We start from the raw sequence: 15,772 nt of genomic DNA, 5'->3' as shown, positions 1-15,772 counted from the left end.
GGGGTTCCAGGGGTTGGGTTGCACTGGCAAAGGGAGGCTGTTTACGTGGGAAGGTGGCAGGACTGGAGCAGCAGGAGAGGATGACTGCAGTGGAGAAAGTTAAACCCGGGATGGGGTTTCCACTAGGAATGTCAGAGCAGCAGGCGGGAGAGCAGCACTATAGGAAATGGATGCTGGGGGCGAGCCAATATTGCCTTTGCGATAGGAGAGAGTGTCACAGGAGGAGGAGCAAGGAGGCTGGAGAGACCCAATAACCAATAAATGTAAGAGAAGGGAAGGGGAGCCGGGAGTGACTGGATAACACCCACGGAGGGCTGCGAGCGAGGGCCGGCGGAGGGGGAAGACCTGGCGTGGGCACAGGGCAGGCCCGAGCAGCAGCAGCAGCAGCATCATCATCATCATCAGGAGCAGGTGAGGATGCGCTGCGGACGGTGCGGGCTGAGGGCCGTGCCGAGCCCCCCGCGCCGCAGGGCCGCCGCAGGGCAGGGGCGCGGGGCTCCTCCCGCGCCGTCCCCGCCCCCTGCGCCGCCCGCTCCGTTCCGCTCCGCGCCGGGCGGGGCACGCGGAGCTCACGCAGCGCCGCGCGGGGCTGCGGGTACCGCCGCTCCCTCCGCACAGCGCGGAGCCGCCGCCCGGGCAGCGCCGAGGTAGGGCAGGGAGCGGGGAGTCGGGAGCGGGGATGGGGGGCAGCCCCTCTTCCCGGGTGCGTGTGCGCAGCGCGGGCGGCACCCGCAGCCCCGATCGGCGCGGAGCGGGCTCAGCGCTGTCAGAGCCGCCCCGCCCCACCCTACCCAACCCTACCCTGCCCTGCCCTGCGGCGGCCCCGGCCCGTCCCCGGGGCAGCGGCGGCCGCCGCCCCTTTCCTTCCCTCCCCTTCCCTCTCTCCCCTCCCGTGGTGCCGCCTCCGCCGCGCAGCCGCACGCCCCGCGCGGTGCGGTGCGGAGAACCCAGCTCGACTGCTGCTCCTGCGGTATTCCTTGCTAGACGGATGTAATTCCTCCTTTATTTTTCTTCGTCGGGGCGGGGCGGGGGGCGGCGCGGGGGTCGCGGCGCGCTGTCAGCTGGGCCCGCTGCGGGGCTTTGTGTGCGGGAGCGCCGCGCTGACCTCGCCGAGCTCCGGGTGCGGGGCTGCGGTCCGGGCGCGGCCATCGCCCGCGGCCATTGCCCGCCGCCGCGGGTGCCGTGTTGCCCGCAGTTAGCGGCACAACGCGTGCGCTTGGTTCGGTTGACTCGGGGCTGGCTCTGGCTGTTAGGTGGGTACAGGCCTGATTTAACAAAAAAAAAAAATATGGCAGACTTATGCTAGAGACTGTGAGACTGCAGCAGCTCTGAAAAACCCTTGTTCATGGCAACCGAGGCTGACGTTTCATTCAGTAGCTGATGTTTTTCCTTTTGGAGTCATGATACAGAACTAGAGTGAGCATTGAATTTCTGATGTTGATGTCTTAATCGTGAATGAAATTGCATTCTCGTTTAAAGGTAAGTAGTGATCTGTGTTTCTACATTGTGCTCCGCATTTTTCGTAGGTATAAATGCTAAATGTTCAAGATCAGGATTGCAAGGAGAGGGAATAAACACAAACTGTCATGATCCAGAGCGTTTGGCTCATCCTTCGACATTTATTGACAGGATACCAGCATTATGAAACCTGATTGTTGAACAGTTTGGGAAAAGGGCTGGAATTCCCGCAGCCCGGCATCGTGCTGACAGGCATCTTGGGGAACAATGCTCCCCGGAGCCGGGGTTAGAGAGGCAGGGCACGGAGAGAAATTTATTCCCAGAGATAGCAGCCGTGTGGAAATGTCAGGGGAGGCTGTGACTCCTCAGGCCGTTGCAGGAAAGCTCCGCTGGAGGAAGGACTTGCATATGCTCAGAAGGCTCTGGAGGGAGAGACAGGAGTGCAAATGGAATAGGATAAAGGGCTGGGAAGGCGGATGTGATTTCTAAATTCTAAAGAATTGTTCTTATCCTTTAGTGTTTTTTTATTTTTTCCCTCCATGTTTCTGGGGAGAACAGAAATGGCTGTAGTGATGCCTCCATGACTTAGCAGTGGTTGTAGGGCTGTGAGGAGGGATGAGGGGCTGGCTCATGTGTCACAACTGGTGCTGAAAAGGCAAGGAAATAGGGAATATTTTGTTACTTCATGCAGGAACATAAGAAGGGAATTATGAATGTGGAATCAGGAGGTCAGGTTCTGGAACAGAACTTGCTTTGGGTTTTTCTGTAATGCAGGTTAAGTGCAGCAAATGACACTCACTAAAGCAGGATGCAGCACTTGGGATAAATAGGAGCTTGCAGCAGCCATGTGGCAAAAAGCGTTAGAGATGCTGTTTCATCTCTGTGGTGTCATGGATCCTGCAGCTTTTGGAATTGCTGTGTGTCACTGAGCCCTGCCTGCACACCAGGAGTAGGGCAGAGAGGGGCAAAACCCTCTTGCTGCATATATGGAGACCAGGGTACTGCTGCGTGCTGCTCCAATAGCCCCTGGGGAGGAGGAATACAAACCATTTTATGAAAGATGTTTTCTTTTTCCTTCATAATCTATAAAATGGAATCAGCTAAACCCCCTTTATTGGATGGGCCTGGATTGCTTGTTTGCATTACGTCACCTGACTACGGATTTATTTTTCATGTGGGTCAGTTATGGGATGAAATATTTGTAGTTGGATTGCCTGCAAGATAATTGTATTTCATTAGCAAGGAGTGCATGGACCTTTTTCATGCAACACAGAGGAGAAAGTCTGTTTATGCAGATGTTTAAGGGTCAGACTGCAAAAGTTATTTAGACTGTTAATCTCTATAGTCACCTAAATTCCTTAGTCATCTGATCTGGGCACAAGTGAAGAACCAGTACAACAGTTTATCATTGCCCATCAGCCATGAGTCAGCTGCTAAATCCTCCCCAGGCTGGTGTCTGTGGCTACAGGCTTCCTGATTGCCCTTTCCCTAGGGTCTAGGAGTACCTCTGGAAGTGTTGGAGCCCCAGGGGCCAGACAGGTGACCTGTCAGGGCAAGGAGCCACTAGCTGCCCTCAGATCTCTCTGACTCAGCTGAGGTTGTGCAGGAGAGCAGTGCAGGCTCTTTCCTGCGGTGCCTGGAAACTCCTGATGAGAGCAGGCCTGTGCTCCATGGTAGGAGCCATGGGCTTTCTTGGTGTATCAGCTCCTGCTGTGAACTGCTCCTGTTCCCAGCTGATGGAGCTGGGGAGTTTGCCAGCACGTTGGACCCTTACCTCTGCCGAGGCTCATGGCAGTTTTCCCAGTGAAAACCAGTGAAACCAGCAGGAATCTGGCCTAGAGGTGTGAAATGTGAAAATCCAGTTGCCTTCTCTTGCTTTAAACCTGAGAAATCACCTCATGTTGGATTGTTCTGACCAGATACCACTTGTGTGGAGAAGCAAGTGTTGGAGCTGCAGCTCCACACTGAGGGGAGTGTTGTTCATTGGGATCCGTGTCCTGCAGAGCCTGGTTTGGAGCCTGTTTCCCCCACTGCTGGGTTCTTTTCCCCCCACCCACATGTGGTTTTCGTTTGTCAGCCTTTTATTATTACTCTTAAAATGATCTGCTGTGAATTTGTTTTTCTAATGAACATGAATACAACGTTGCAGCAGTTACAGCTGGACCTTTGGAGGCTTTTCCTGTAATGAAAAAAGGGTTTCAGAGAGATTGCATGTTTTTTTTTAAAAAAAAGAAAGACATAAGAAAAATTCTTCTTATGCTAGTAGACCCCAACTTATTTAACAGCTTGGTCAGAGTGACATAGATCAATTCTATATATATTTAAGCAGGCAGGTTTTTTTCTCTTTTGTCCAACTTTATTTTTTTTTTTTTTTCATGTATTGTTAATCCAAGACACATTTTTTACTGTCCATTCCTCATTAAAAAAGGCCAGTTTTGCATGGAAAAAGCTTTGATGTGTGTTGTTAGGTGAGGGTTGAGTTCATAACAGATTTTATGGCTGGGGGGGCCTGTGTCTGGAAGTATTATTTCTGATTGCACTGAAATGTATGTGATTATTGAAAGGTATGCACCAATGTATAAAGATTGTACTCGAGGATTGTGTACATCTCCCTATGCCCAAGGACAGATTAAGGTTGAGGATTATATTGAGCCATTGCTTTTCATCAGCGTTAATGTTTTCTCATCATCTTCTCTGTGAGGTTTTTTTTCATTGAATGGTGATAATTTCAGGATCTTACTTTGTCATGTCTTTTCACTTTTCTGCTATTCTCTTAATATATTATTTGACTGCTTAACATATTTACTCTCCCATTATGTTGCACAAACTTATATTTGTTTTTAAGATGCATGTGTTTTAGCCTACCAGAAACCCCTTTGGTGTGTCACCACTGCCACCAGAGGAACACATTTACGCCATTGTGCAGCCACTTTTATTCCACAATGTGCTGAGTGTTACAACTTTAAAAAGAAATGGTGAGTTTGTTTGATTTGTTCAGCAGCCCCTCATGTCGAGAGGGTAGTGGGGACTGAACAGAAGAGGGACTGCATGTGAAGCCCTGGTGGCAGCAGATGCTGACCCACACCTGTTGGATACTGGGAATAGCCTCGCTGGTCATACCCGTGCCCTTGGAACAGGAGAGGTGTGCCATTAACACCCTGTCCTGAGAGCTAAAAATACTCTGCCACCAAACTGTTCACAGGTAAATATTCCAAATTTAGCGGTTTTGCTGTTTACTGGTTTTCCAGACATAGGCTGTTCCCTTTTTGGGAGAAGTAGCCAGACCTGCTGAGCAATTTGCCTGTGTTCTGTGAAACACGTTCAGGAATGATGTTTCTAGATTTTGTCTCAGGTTTTGTTCATGTGTCCTGAGCTGTGCATCAGAGGAAACAGTTTCTCCTTCTTTGTGAGAATAGGAAACAGAGATGCAAATCATCAGAGAAGCTGTGGGCTTGCCTTGAAAAACGAAGTGTTTGTATTTTATTTTCAAGACAAGAATAGGGATTGACTGACAGCTCCATTTGATTGGTGTGACTACTGGGTTTCGTTTCGTTAATCATGTCTCAATACAATGATCCCTGGAATGGGCAGCTGCTACTCTGCATGAAATGTGGGGTCTGGGAAGAGATGTAGTTGCAGACCCAGATTTAGGATGTGACTGGAGAGGAAGAGATGCAGACCTGGAGCCACCCAGCCATGCCCTACTACCCACATGAGCAACTGGCATGGGGTTAATGGATTCAAAGTAGCCAACTTAATGAATAAAGCATTTATGCTTCATGTGTTCAGTCTCCTTATAGGAAGTGCTGGAGTGGCTGTTGTGATCCTTCCTGCCCGCAGTCTGTGGGGACTCAGACACCTTTAGTTCTGGCTTTTGTTTTTTCAGCTTGCCTTGAGGTTTTGTAAAGCAGCATCACACTGAGGTCATGCCTGTGTTAAAATCTCCCGGCCAGGGCTGCAGTGGTGCCTGCAGATATCAAGGAGGATCATGCCCCACTCCAAAATTGTGGAATTGGATTTTCCATTTTCCCCCTTCCTTGGAGGCGTCAGTGGCCAGGCCTGGGTGGGAGGTGCTCTGAAGTGACGCAGAGGTTCCTCTCCAAGCCTGGCCTTGACATTTTAAGGTTATACTGATTACCCACTTTATCCCGGGCAGACATTTTTCCCAAGCCAGACTTACAGGCATCATTGGGAAGTCTTTAGTTTTTGCTGTGGGATTCAGCCCCAGTAGTGTCCCAAGAACGTGGTTAAGGTCTTCTACAAGGAGTTGTGGGGATTTCCTGCCATCCAGCAGTAATCCAGATCTGCAGCCTTTGGTTTTGTAAGTTCCTGCCTTTTGTTCTGAATTAATCCTATTGCTCTATGGATTGATATATTATAGAATGACATGGGTATCTGATTTTGGTTCTTACGTGATAAAAGGGAGACTTGTGTTTGGAAGGGCAAGGAAACTGTGCATGGTGAGCTCTGACAGCGTGGGCAGAGCCTGGGGTACAGTGGAGCTGATCACTCTGGGGTTGTCCATCAGGACCAAAAGCTGATTTTTCCCACTTATTAAATCAATTTTGCTTAGTGCCTAGACACCACAAATGCTCCAGCTAATTATAGCAAGTAGCTCCTCTGTTTTTTTTGTCTTGGAAGGGAAAAGTTGCTGCCTGCTGTATGTAAACTAATTTAACGTAGATTGCGTTTATTTGAACACTCACAGATTTTGGGTTTTGGCATTCCAGGTGTTGGCTTTTGTCAGTAGCTAAACCAATGGTGAGATTTTTTTCCTGCCAAGGGCTTTCACTGACTTTCTGTTAGTGAACAAATATGTAATGAAAATGTTTCAGGGTCATCTACACCAGTCCTTGCAGATGGGGTGGATGGCTCATGGCTCCGGGATGCCAGTGGCACACACATTTATAGCAACACTGGAATGCAGCTTGGAGTTAATTTTTGGAAAGGGGCTTTGGTCCTAGATCTGCCTTACAGAATTCTGGGTGTTTGATACAGGAGGATCATCCAGTAGATAGATCACCCTTTGCCAGAGCCTGGATCATGCAGTGAAGAAGTCAGGAGAATTCTCTGTAAGTTAACAGGAATTCTTTGTCATGGAGGATCCATATAGGATAAAGATAACCTGGTTAATTTAACAGTTGCTTCTTTTTTTGTAATGTAAAACACTGTGACCTTTTTTGGAGCATAATGCCATGAATAACTCTCTACCATCTCAGCATAGTAAAAGATGAATGAATTAATTGCTACCTTTTTATTTTTAACATTTTCTTAGAGTAATATATTCTTATAGCAATTTTGGATGCTTTTAGGAGGGATGCTAGGTCCTGAGCCTGAAAGAAATCTGGCAGACTTTGGTGGGGCTACTCTGATTATCGTAAGTCGAAAAATCTGCCTTGCAGTTTTCATAAAACAAACACTGGAGCCTGTTGTGTTTTATTCTGTTGGTGTTTTTGGCATCAGAGAAGCTTTTCCTGATTTTTTTCCTCATTTGAAGGCTGATTGTACTGAGTAACCTCTTGCTACTAAAGGGTGGGTCAGTTTATGTGGGAAAGTCTTAGTCAATGTGTCTGGGAGATAAGTGGGACTGCATCCCAATGAGCCTTGTGCGTTAAATACTGGAATGTGCTGGGGACTGGCCAGGAGATTGGAAGCAGGACTCTGCGACAAGCCCAATGCAGTCACACTCCCCCTAAAATAGCACTGTGGATAACAGGAGATTTGCAAAGTTATCACTTACCTCATTTTCGCACAAATTCTTTCCTAAAAATGGATTACTGACTGAGGTTTCAGGCGGCTTTTTCTGGTAATATATTCCATTTACATTTTGAGAGCAGTCATGTCCCTCTTAAGTCTTTGGCTGCAGGTAAGAGTGAAAAAGCTGTGATGAAACTACACAAGTCCCAGCACAGGAAAAGCCATTGGTATCATCCTCATCATCACCTGAATGAGAAATGAGATAGGTTTTACCTCAGTGTAGGTCAGTAGGAACCTCTTCAAATTTGCCTTGAACAGTCTGGAAGTACCAAGGCAGAGATGAATAAGTTCAGTGGCCTTAGACATGCTTGGGCTGGCTGTGGGTGACAGCCTTTTGGCACCAGCCCCTGGATGCAAACAGCATATCCAGCCAGTGTTTGGATATTCAAATGAGCAGTGGTTTACCACTGCAGACCGTAGATGGTTTTATTTAAGGGGAAAAAGAAGCAAATTTGATTTTCGGCCCTGTGTCAAATTCGTCAAGGGAAGAATCTGATCGTGCAGCTTTAGTGGTTAGCATAAGCCAGTTAAACTTTAAACCTGGGGTGCCTGGATTAGTTTCTTACAGAAAGAGGATGAGTTGGCTGCTAAATGGGATAGTGTGAGGAAAGTGCGGGGGCAGCTGGGTTGGGAGCAAGGTTGGGAGATCCTGAGTCAGCAGGTGGTTGTTTAGCCCTGGTGAGAGGCTGCCCAGGGAAAGTATGGATCTAAACAACCATTCCATGGAAGTATGTTTGCACTGCTGCAGGGACCTACACAAGGAGCTCTGTGAAAGGGAAAGTGGGATTGTCAGGGAATCATAAGATTGAGAACAAAAAAGTCTGGAGTGCTGTAAGTTGTGACCTTTTGGTGCCTGCAGATTTGAGGATGAGCTGTGCTCTTGGAAAGGCAAATGGATTAGACGTAATTTGTGGAAAATATCCCCCAGCTTCTGGTGTGCACTGCCAGCCTGCTGTCACTTCAGCTCCCGAGCCCCATGAGGTGTGAATCTCAACAAGCCTGGACCAGGACTGACATCCCTGGCCCTGGGAATTAGATCCACAGGGATTGTGCTTGGAGCAGAGCGGGATCATATCCCCTGTGCTGCTGGGGTTCTCCATGGAGAGGACACTCAGCCACAGCTGCCAGGCTCTGTTCCCCTGCTCCACAATCCCTCAGGAACGGAAAGCTGTGGCACTCAGGATGAAGTGCTTATGCTCCGAGATTGGCTGGGGAAGAGGATGTGGCACAGCAGCCCCACCCCTGTGCCTCCGGGGGGATTCCCTGACCCCAGGTGCCCCATTGATCCAGCTTTGCAGCTTCCCAGCGCCCCGGTGTGTAAAGGAGCTTTATTGCTGCTCCAAGGAGGGACGTGATGGCATCAAACCCAGGTAAGAGGGAACGAGAGGTAAAAAACTGCAATCCAATGGAATTTCACTGAGCTCTGCCTTCTCCAGTCTTGCACACTTTCAGGTTCTGTATCAGGAGGCATAAAAATTTCCAGAAATTGCAGTTTATGTAAGAGATGTGAATAATGGCTAATAATAAGCGAAACTGCCATGAGGAGCTGGAAGAGGGGGGAAGTGGGTTATTTTTAGAGATCTATTCTCATTGTATGCTAGACAAACAAGAATAAGGTGACTTTGCATTAAACATATACCACAAAGAAGTAAAGATGTTTTCCCCAGTCAAGTCCTCATGGTGCAGTAATGGTCTGTACTACCTGCCAGCTTAGAAATAAGACTAAAAACTGCTTCTTCACTGTTTAGTAAGAAAAAAGGGACCTTCCACGCTCATTTTCATTGCAGTACTGTGATTCTTCTTGCTCTGTGAAACTTGAGAATGAAGTATCTGAATCCTGACTTGTGCCAAGTTACACAATTACATCCCTGATGTGTCCATTTACATCATCACAGTCTGGGACTTGAGGTTTTACATCCTCTTCATAGAGAAACATGCACAAGAGCATCTCAGAATCACAGAATTAACTAGGTTGGAAAAGATCTTTGAGACCATTGAGGCCAACCTATGTCTGAGATAATCTTGTATTGCTCAGTTACGTTTCACAACCATTTTAGAAATGTGAAGATTGTAAAAAAAGTGACAAGATCCCAAAATGTCAGAGTCAGGGATGGTGATCCCTCTCCTTGGGCAGGTGACAGGGAGCACACAGCTCTTATCTAGCTGTGGTTTTAGTCTGAGTAATCCTAATCAGGTAGTAAATCCTGAGTGAGATTATGCTGCTGCAGCAAGTGCAGCAAAGATCGGCTGCAGGGCCAGAGCAGGATCTGGAGATGCCTGCTTGGATATTCACTGAGGCAAACCAGAACTTTGGAGACTTTGTAGGATCTTCCCCTGAAGGAGTGGGGAAGAAGCCCAGTGAAGACAAATGATGTGTTGGCTGCAGCAGGGCTGACAGGTGAGGAGCACATGGACATTCCAGAGCAAGGCGGAGCACTGAGGGATGTTTCTACAGCTGCTGCTGATCAGCAGAAAATAACATTAATCACTTGGGATTGCAGTGGCACAGCAGAGCTGCTGCAGAGTTCAGAGAGTCCCAAAGTTCCTTGGATTCCTGGCATGGGGTGATGAACCCCTGCGTCACCTTTAGGGCAGTTTTCCGAGCAGAGCATCCATGTTATTCAGGGTGCTTCTAACAGGAGGACAGCTGTTTGCAGTTTTAACTTCTGGTTGTCATAAGCTGTGGCAGGAATCCAGGGAGCCATGGAAGAGCCCTGGGCCTGAAATTAATTTTCAGCCAACTCGATTAGATTGGTGTCCTTAGCAGACTTAGCACTACAATTTTATGTGTATTTTGGGATAAATGCGGCCCTTGCTGGTATTTAGTAGCTTGGCCATCATATCTAAAGGAGAGCTAGGAGGACATGCAGATACATAAAACAAGGCACAAAATTATCCATGTATGCATTCTTAATGCTCTGCTTTGTGGATTGATCAAAACAGTGCAATTTGATGGGGATGAGCATTGAGAAATGGTCACTATTCAGCAGCACAGCTGAATTCATTCCCCTCATCAGAGGGGAATGAATTCCCAAATTGCATCCCAAGCATGTTATTAGAGGATTAAAGAGCTGGGCAACTCACCTTGGCTAACTGTCCTGAAACTGTGCTTCACTCATCATACATATAAATAACTATTATGCAAATATTACTGGAGCAACAAAGCAGGTTTTGAATTTGCTTTGTGACTTGCAAATGACCAAGTCTCTTGTCTCAGTGTTCCAAATGATAATCTTGTTTTCCCCAAACACAAAGCACTGAAATTACCTGTGTAGTAATTAGAAAATTGTCATGGTTTGACACTGGCACAGTGCCAGCACCCACATGAAAATACACCTTCTCAATAGAAATGCTATGAGATGTTATCAGGAACAGAGCAGAGCAGGCTCAAGACTAATAACAAAGAAAACTTTATTAAACTACTACTACTATAAAAGACACACACACTAAATCTAGGATGAAGACCCTCTAAAACACTCCTCTTCCCACCAAATTTCTAAAACAACTACCATGAAACATCACCTGGGATTTCTTGATCAAGTTGTTACCTTTCTGATAATTAATACTTAGTTTATTCAGGGAGAGAGGAGTTTCTCTTGCACCATAGACCCCCCCCCCCCCCCCCAGGAAACACAGTTACCACTTCCTGTGTTTCCTTGTCACACATGGCAACCGCCTGGAGAAAATTTGCCAGTGTGACACTCTCCTTTCCATGTCACAGTGCTCTCACCACCGTGCATGGACAGACTGCTCATAGGGCTTCTTTAAGGATGCTTTGCTACAGACTCAAAGATACAACAGTTGAGCCTCTTATTTTCGGACTACAGTTCCCCCCCCATTTTCTCTTGGGGCTGAGGGTCTAAGAACAGAGATCATCTTCTTTCTGAAGACAGAGGGTATTACTATTCCTTCTTCAGCTTTTTTCTGTTCTTGCCATTCCTGTGCTGGTGGTTGCTGAAGCAGGTCTCTTTGGTTCATTACTGCATCTCCCTAAAATGTAGTCTTTATTGCAGGAGAATTTGGTTCAGTCTATGGCTAACAAGAAAAATCTAGCCAAAAGCTACTCCATCATCTCCTCCCACCTAAAAATTTCTTCTTCTAACATTTCAGGTCCTGGATTGTCTCTCTTCTACTATAAATTGAGGAGGAGTAATATTTTATAAAGCCTTTATTTTTCAGGATAGGGTTAAAAGTTCAGACTCCCTGGACGGCTGAAATGTCTGCTTAGAACTCTCACCTCCCACACTGGGCATCTCCCCCCCCCCTCCCCCCTTTCCTTTCTCTTCTGAGGGCAAATTTCTAGGTGCTGTCAGTCTCTCTGTCTCTTTCCCTCTGAGGGGGGGGGGGGGGAACAAAGGCATTTCTGCTTCTCTCCATTTTTCTGTCCGCAGGAGCTGGCTCAGTTCCAGACTTTCACCCTCCTCAGCTTACCTGGACTAGGCTGCATGGCTTCCCCTCCCCCACCCAGCCCATGGCTGGGCAGGTGAGGTCTGCACTTTCTGACAACCAGAACTAAAGAGAGAGTTACCCTGGGAGTTCTTGCTTTTAAACCCCCTGTGTTCTCAGAGGGGTGTCCATACTTTTAGTGGTCACTCTAGGTGCCAATATTCAAACCTGACTACTGATTGGTTTGACCTAACTTCTTGAAAAAAATTCACTTCCATGTCAAACCATGACAAAAACACCACTCAATTCCTCTTTCTCTGAATTGGTCTCAGCGTACAGTAGCAGACTGGAATGTTTGGTACATAATTTCCTTCCTTGATTAACTTCAAATTTAAGAAGATTTTCCCATTTGGCCTGTCATCAGGAGCAATAAATCTTTGTTCCTTTTAAAAATTTGCCCATTCTGGTTTTGACTGACATCACCTGCTGCCTGCATCTCTCTGCAGAGAGGAAACCACCTCAGTTTTTACCCAGAGAGGTTTAGGTTGGATATTAGAGAAAACTTCTCTATGGAAAGGGTTGTCCAGCCCTGGCACAGCTGCCCTGGAGGGATTTAAAAGCTCTGTACATGTGGCACTTGGGGACATGGTCAGTGGTGGCCTTGTTGGGTTAATAGTTGGACCTCAGGGCATGTTAGGAATCAGAGGCTGGATGGATGCTGTGTTCTGTCTCTAGGTGCTCGTGGGTTTTGTGCTGATACTTGGTCCTTGAATATTGCACCTCAGGGATCTGTTCCCCAAGAATCACTTGGAAAACCCTTTGCTACTCCTCGGAGAAGTCTTGGATGTGACTTGCCATAGAGAACTTCTTGTTCCCTGGGGTGGTGGTTTGGGAATCAGGGTGTTGTGATGGGAGGCTCCAAATTAACTGCAGATGATGATGATGATAATAATAATAATAATGTGAAGTACTGTTAACAGCTCCTCTGTCAGTGGAATGACCATGTCAGCCTTGCCTGGGGTTTGGGTTTCTCCTACAGGGACTGATGAGACAATTCCCAGAAGTGACATGTTTGGGGCAATGGTGTGCCCCTGTGCTGATGACTGGCACTTGGCACACTTTCCTAGATTTATTGCTAGAGAACCCAGGTCTCCTCAGGGACAATGAGGAATTTTCCTGGCTCTGTTGGTATGGAGTTATTTTGCTCTATCTGTTCCTGATGTTGGCAGGTGATAGTTATGGGAGCCATGGGATCCTCCATGGGGCTGGATGGGATGGATTGGAATGGGATTAGCATTCTGTTTGGAAGTGTGTTGTTTAAAAGTTGCATTTTGTGGTGGGGGAATCCAAACTACCCAAATTCGTGGGCTTGTTCCCAAGTTGCTGGGTTTAGAAGGAAGGCCAGGGGCTCTCCTGTGGTGTCAACAACAAGGGGGAGGAGGCTTTGTAATCTGAATGTTGCAGCAAACAGAAACCCGGCAAAGGCCAGAAGAAATGCAGCTGAGGGAATTTTTATACAGGCCTATGGTTAATTTTAGCTGTGAGTTTGGGATGTAGGTTCTTTAAATGCCTTTTAATTTCAAGGGCTGCTGAGGGATGGGGAAGAAAGGATGTTTTGTGTATGTGTGTGCCGACCTCCCAGCTCTGGTTTTAGCTGTGACACCCGGCTGGGTTTAGCAGCTGGATGTTGGAAAACTTTCATAATTAGGAATTTTGTGCTTTGTGTATGGTGTTTTCTGCTGGAGACTATGGTAAGTCTCCTCAGCTCTGTTTCCATGCAGAACTCAAAATGGCATGGGAAGCACAAGCCTTTGCACAGAGCTGTGTCACAGCCTCCTCTTTGGTTGCCTCTCCCTATTACAGTGCTATGATTGTGAGGCATCCATAAAGCCAGTGCTTTGCTAAAAATAGGCCATTCCTCTTGCAAATGCTATAACAATTCTGATACTCAAATATTAAGCCTTTTCTGCAGTGTTAAAAATAGCTGTGAACAGAGAAATCCTTTCCTTATTCTCAGCTGAGGAGTCGAATATTGAACGAGTCAAAGGCTCAGTCCCGAGGCTGGAGCTGTGTGGGAGTTGGGCTGAGGCTTCTTCACCCCTGTTTCTTCACCCCTCATCTGCTGTTGTTGTTGAACACAGAGGACAAGTGGGTGGGAGAGAGAAACTAGCAGGAAGTGGATCAAAGAAAGTGAGGAGTAGCCCAAATGACATGGAGAAAGTAAGAGTGGAAGCAAAGCAAGAGGGAAAACCAGTATTTAAGTAGAAAGCTGCATTGAGAGTGTTTCATCCGAACAAGGCTCTGATCCTGATGGCTGCCAGACAGGGATTTGGGGAGCAGCTGGCAGAGGGTGTGAGGCAGACCTGCCTCTCTCCCAGGGCTGTGGGTACGGCCTGTGGCAGGAGCACTGCAAATTGCAGCAAGCCACTAATTGCCTTTGGGAGGCCACTTACAAGGGTGGGAGCATCCTGAGGATTGAACTCAGTGAGAAGATCAAGGGCTTGGCAAGTTGGGGTGTGTGCTCCAAGTGCTGATATCCTCAGCCTACATGCTTCAAGAATGCACAAATTGAAAGGCAGGTGGTTTTTTTCTCCCCCTTCCAATGCTCTTGCATTAACTAATGCAAAATTTAATAATAAAATACCATTTCAGCAAAATAATTTCCTTCCATTTGACATCAACAAAAGACATTTTGGAAAAGACAATTTCCTCTAGGGTGAAATAAAGGACAAGCAAACAGACATGACCATTATAGATTTAATGGGGAAAAATTGATTTATCATGTGGCTTGATAGTCATCTTAGCAATATTATGAGGCAAGGAGGGAACCAAACGATGCCCATCTTTTATCATGGAATGAAGCCCAGGAAGGCTTTCAGCAAACACTGTTTAGCCAAAAATAAGGGTGAAGGAAAATATAATTTGACCATATAATCCTGTGGGTCCAGATGAGTGGTGGCAGGACTGCTCTCTTTGCCTTAGAAGTTACAAGGGAAAGGATATCCTTTCTCCCTTTCTTTAGGGAGGAGACCAGCACTAACATTTATCAGCTTAAGTTGGGTTCAACCAGTTGTGTTCAGCTGGAAACCCCTCTGATGATCATCCATCACAGCTGGAGTCTTTCTGGGAGAGAATCCTGGAGCAGGTGGATCCCACAAGGCAAAACCAGAATGCTTTTTGTTTCTGACAGTATTATCTGTAGCCTAACAGGCTTGTCCTGGATTTCCCCCAGCAGGAATGCCATTTTAGCTGTGGGGACATGTGCTACCAGAAGTCTGGCAGTGAGGTAAGAGCTTGGTAAATCTCCATGTCGTCGCTGTGTCTGGAATCACTTTGGGATCGCAGCACTTCAGCGCCCTAACGCTCTCCCTCCATGCCCCGGCAGCTGTCTTTGGAGCTCTTCCCTCCATTAGGAGGTGCTCCAAGAAAGGGAAGGTCCCTGTGTGTTCTCCTACCTCTCCTGGCACCCAGTCATCCTGTTCTGGTCACAAAGCCCAAATCTTGGAAACCCAAAAGGGCACAAATTTAAGTCACAGATGAAACACACAGAAAAAAAAGCATGCTGTGGAGAGGGCATGGCATGGCTGGTCACACACCAGGTTTGAGTCCTACTTTGCAGCAGCCTTTGGCTGCTGGTCAGGGTCTCTCAATTAAGCAGTGATTTTTCCTTTGTCCAGGTCACCTGTTGCTATAAGTGGAGCCAGGATTCCTGAGCTTCAATTTGTATCAGGTCCCTCAGGTGTGGCACTTGTGCCTGTTGTCACACCAAAGGCAGCTGTCTTAGCTCAGGTCTGCACAGAAATGAGTTTTAGTTCCCCTTGCTTTAGCAATCCAGGAAGAACTGAGGGGTTTGTCTTTGGAAGGCCATGCTGATGTGGTGAAATGTCCATGTGTGCTGTGCAGGGAGCTGCCCTGCAGGCCACCAGGGTCCCCCAATGTCTTTACCTGAGTCCTATTAACCACTTTATATACAGAGATGTTGATGTACATCTCACACCATACTGGTTCTTGGGTGAGCAGTTAAGTGCATTATTTTAATTCAGTAACATCCTGGAGGGATTAAATTCTGCATGCTGGCATTGTTTTCTGAGCAGAGCACACTTACAGGGGATAACAGAGGTTATCCAGATAATCAGACCTCCCAAATAAGTTAATTTTTATTGTACTCTGT

General features: G+C 47.1%; 1 protein-coding gene across 4 annotated transcripts in view; it reads left to right on the top strand.

The window, feature by feature from the left end:
• Positions 1-352: 352 nt before the first annotated feature.
• SPTBN1 (spectrin beta, non-erythrocytic 1) overlaps positions 353-15,772 on the top strand; it is a 117,740-nt gene continuing 102,320 nt past the window's right edge. Inside the window, exon 1 of one of the 4 annotated variants that reach the window (XM_053936973.1) lies at positions 353-411. The gene's annotated coding sequence lies outside the window, so the exon portion shown is untranslated. Of the gene's footprint in view, positions 412-568; positions 648-943; positions 991-1,310; positions 1,480-15,772 lie in introns of those variants that run through there. The other 3 variants (XM_053936972.1, XM_053936974.1, XM_053936975.1) reach the window with 3 other exon arrangements.

Source organism: Vidua chalybeata, chromosome 3 (genome assembly GCF_026979565.1).
Source record: "Vidua chalybeata isolate OUT-0048 chromosome 3, bVidCha1 merged haplotype, whole genome shotgun sequence".
In the NCBI taxonomy this organism is placed as follows: Eukaryota; Metazoa; Chordata; class Aves; order Passeriformes; family Viduidae; genus Vidua; species Vidua chalybeata.
Note: the sequence above shows the minus strand (reverse complement) of the source record. Positions and strands in the feature narration are given on the sequence as shown.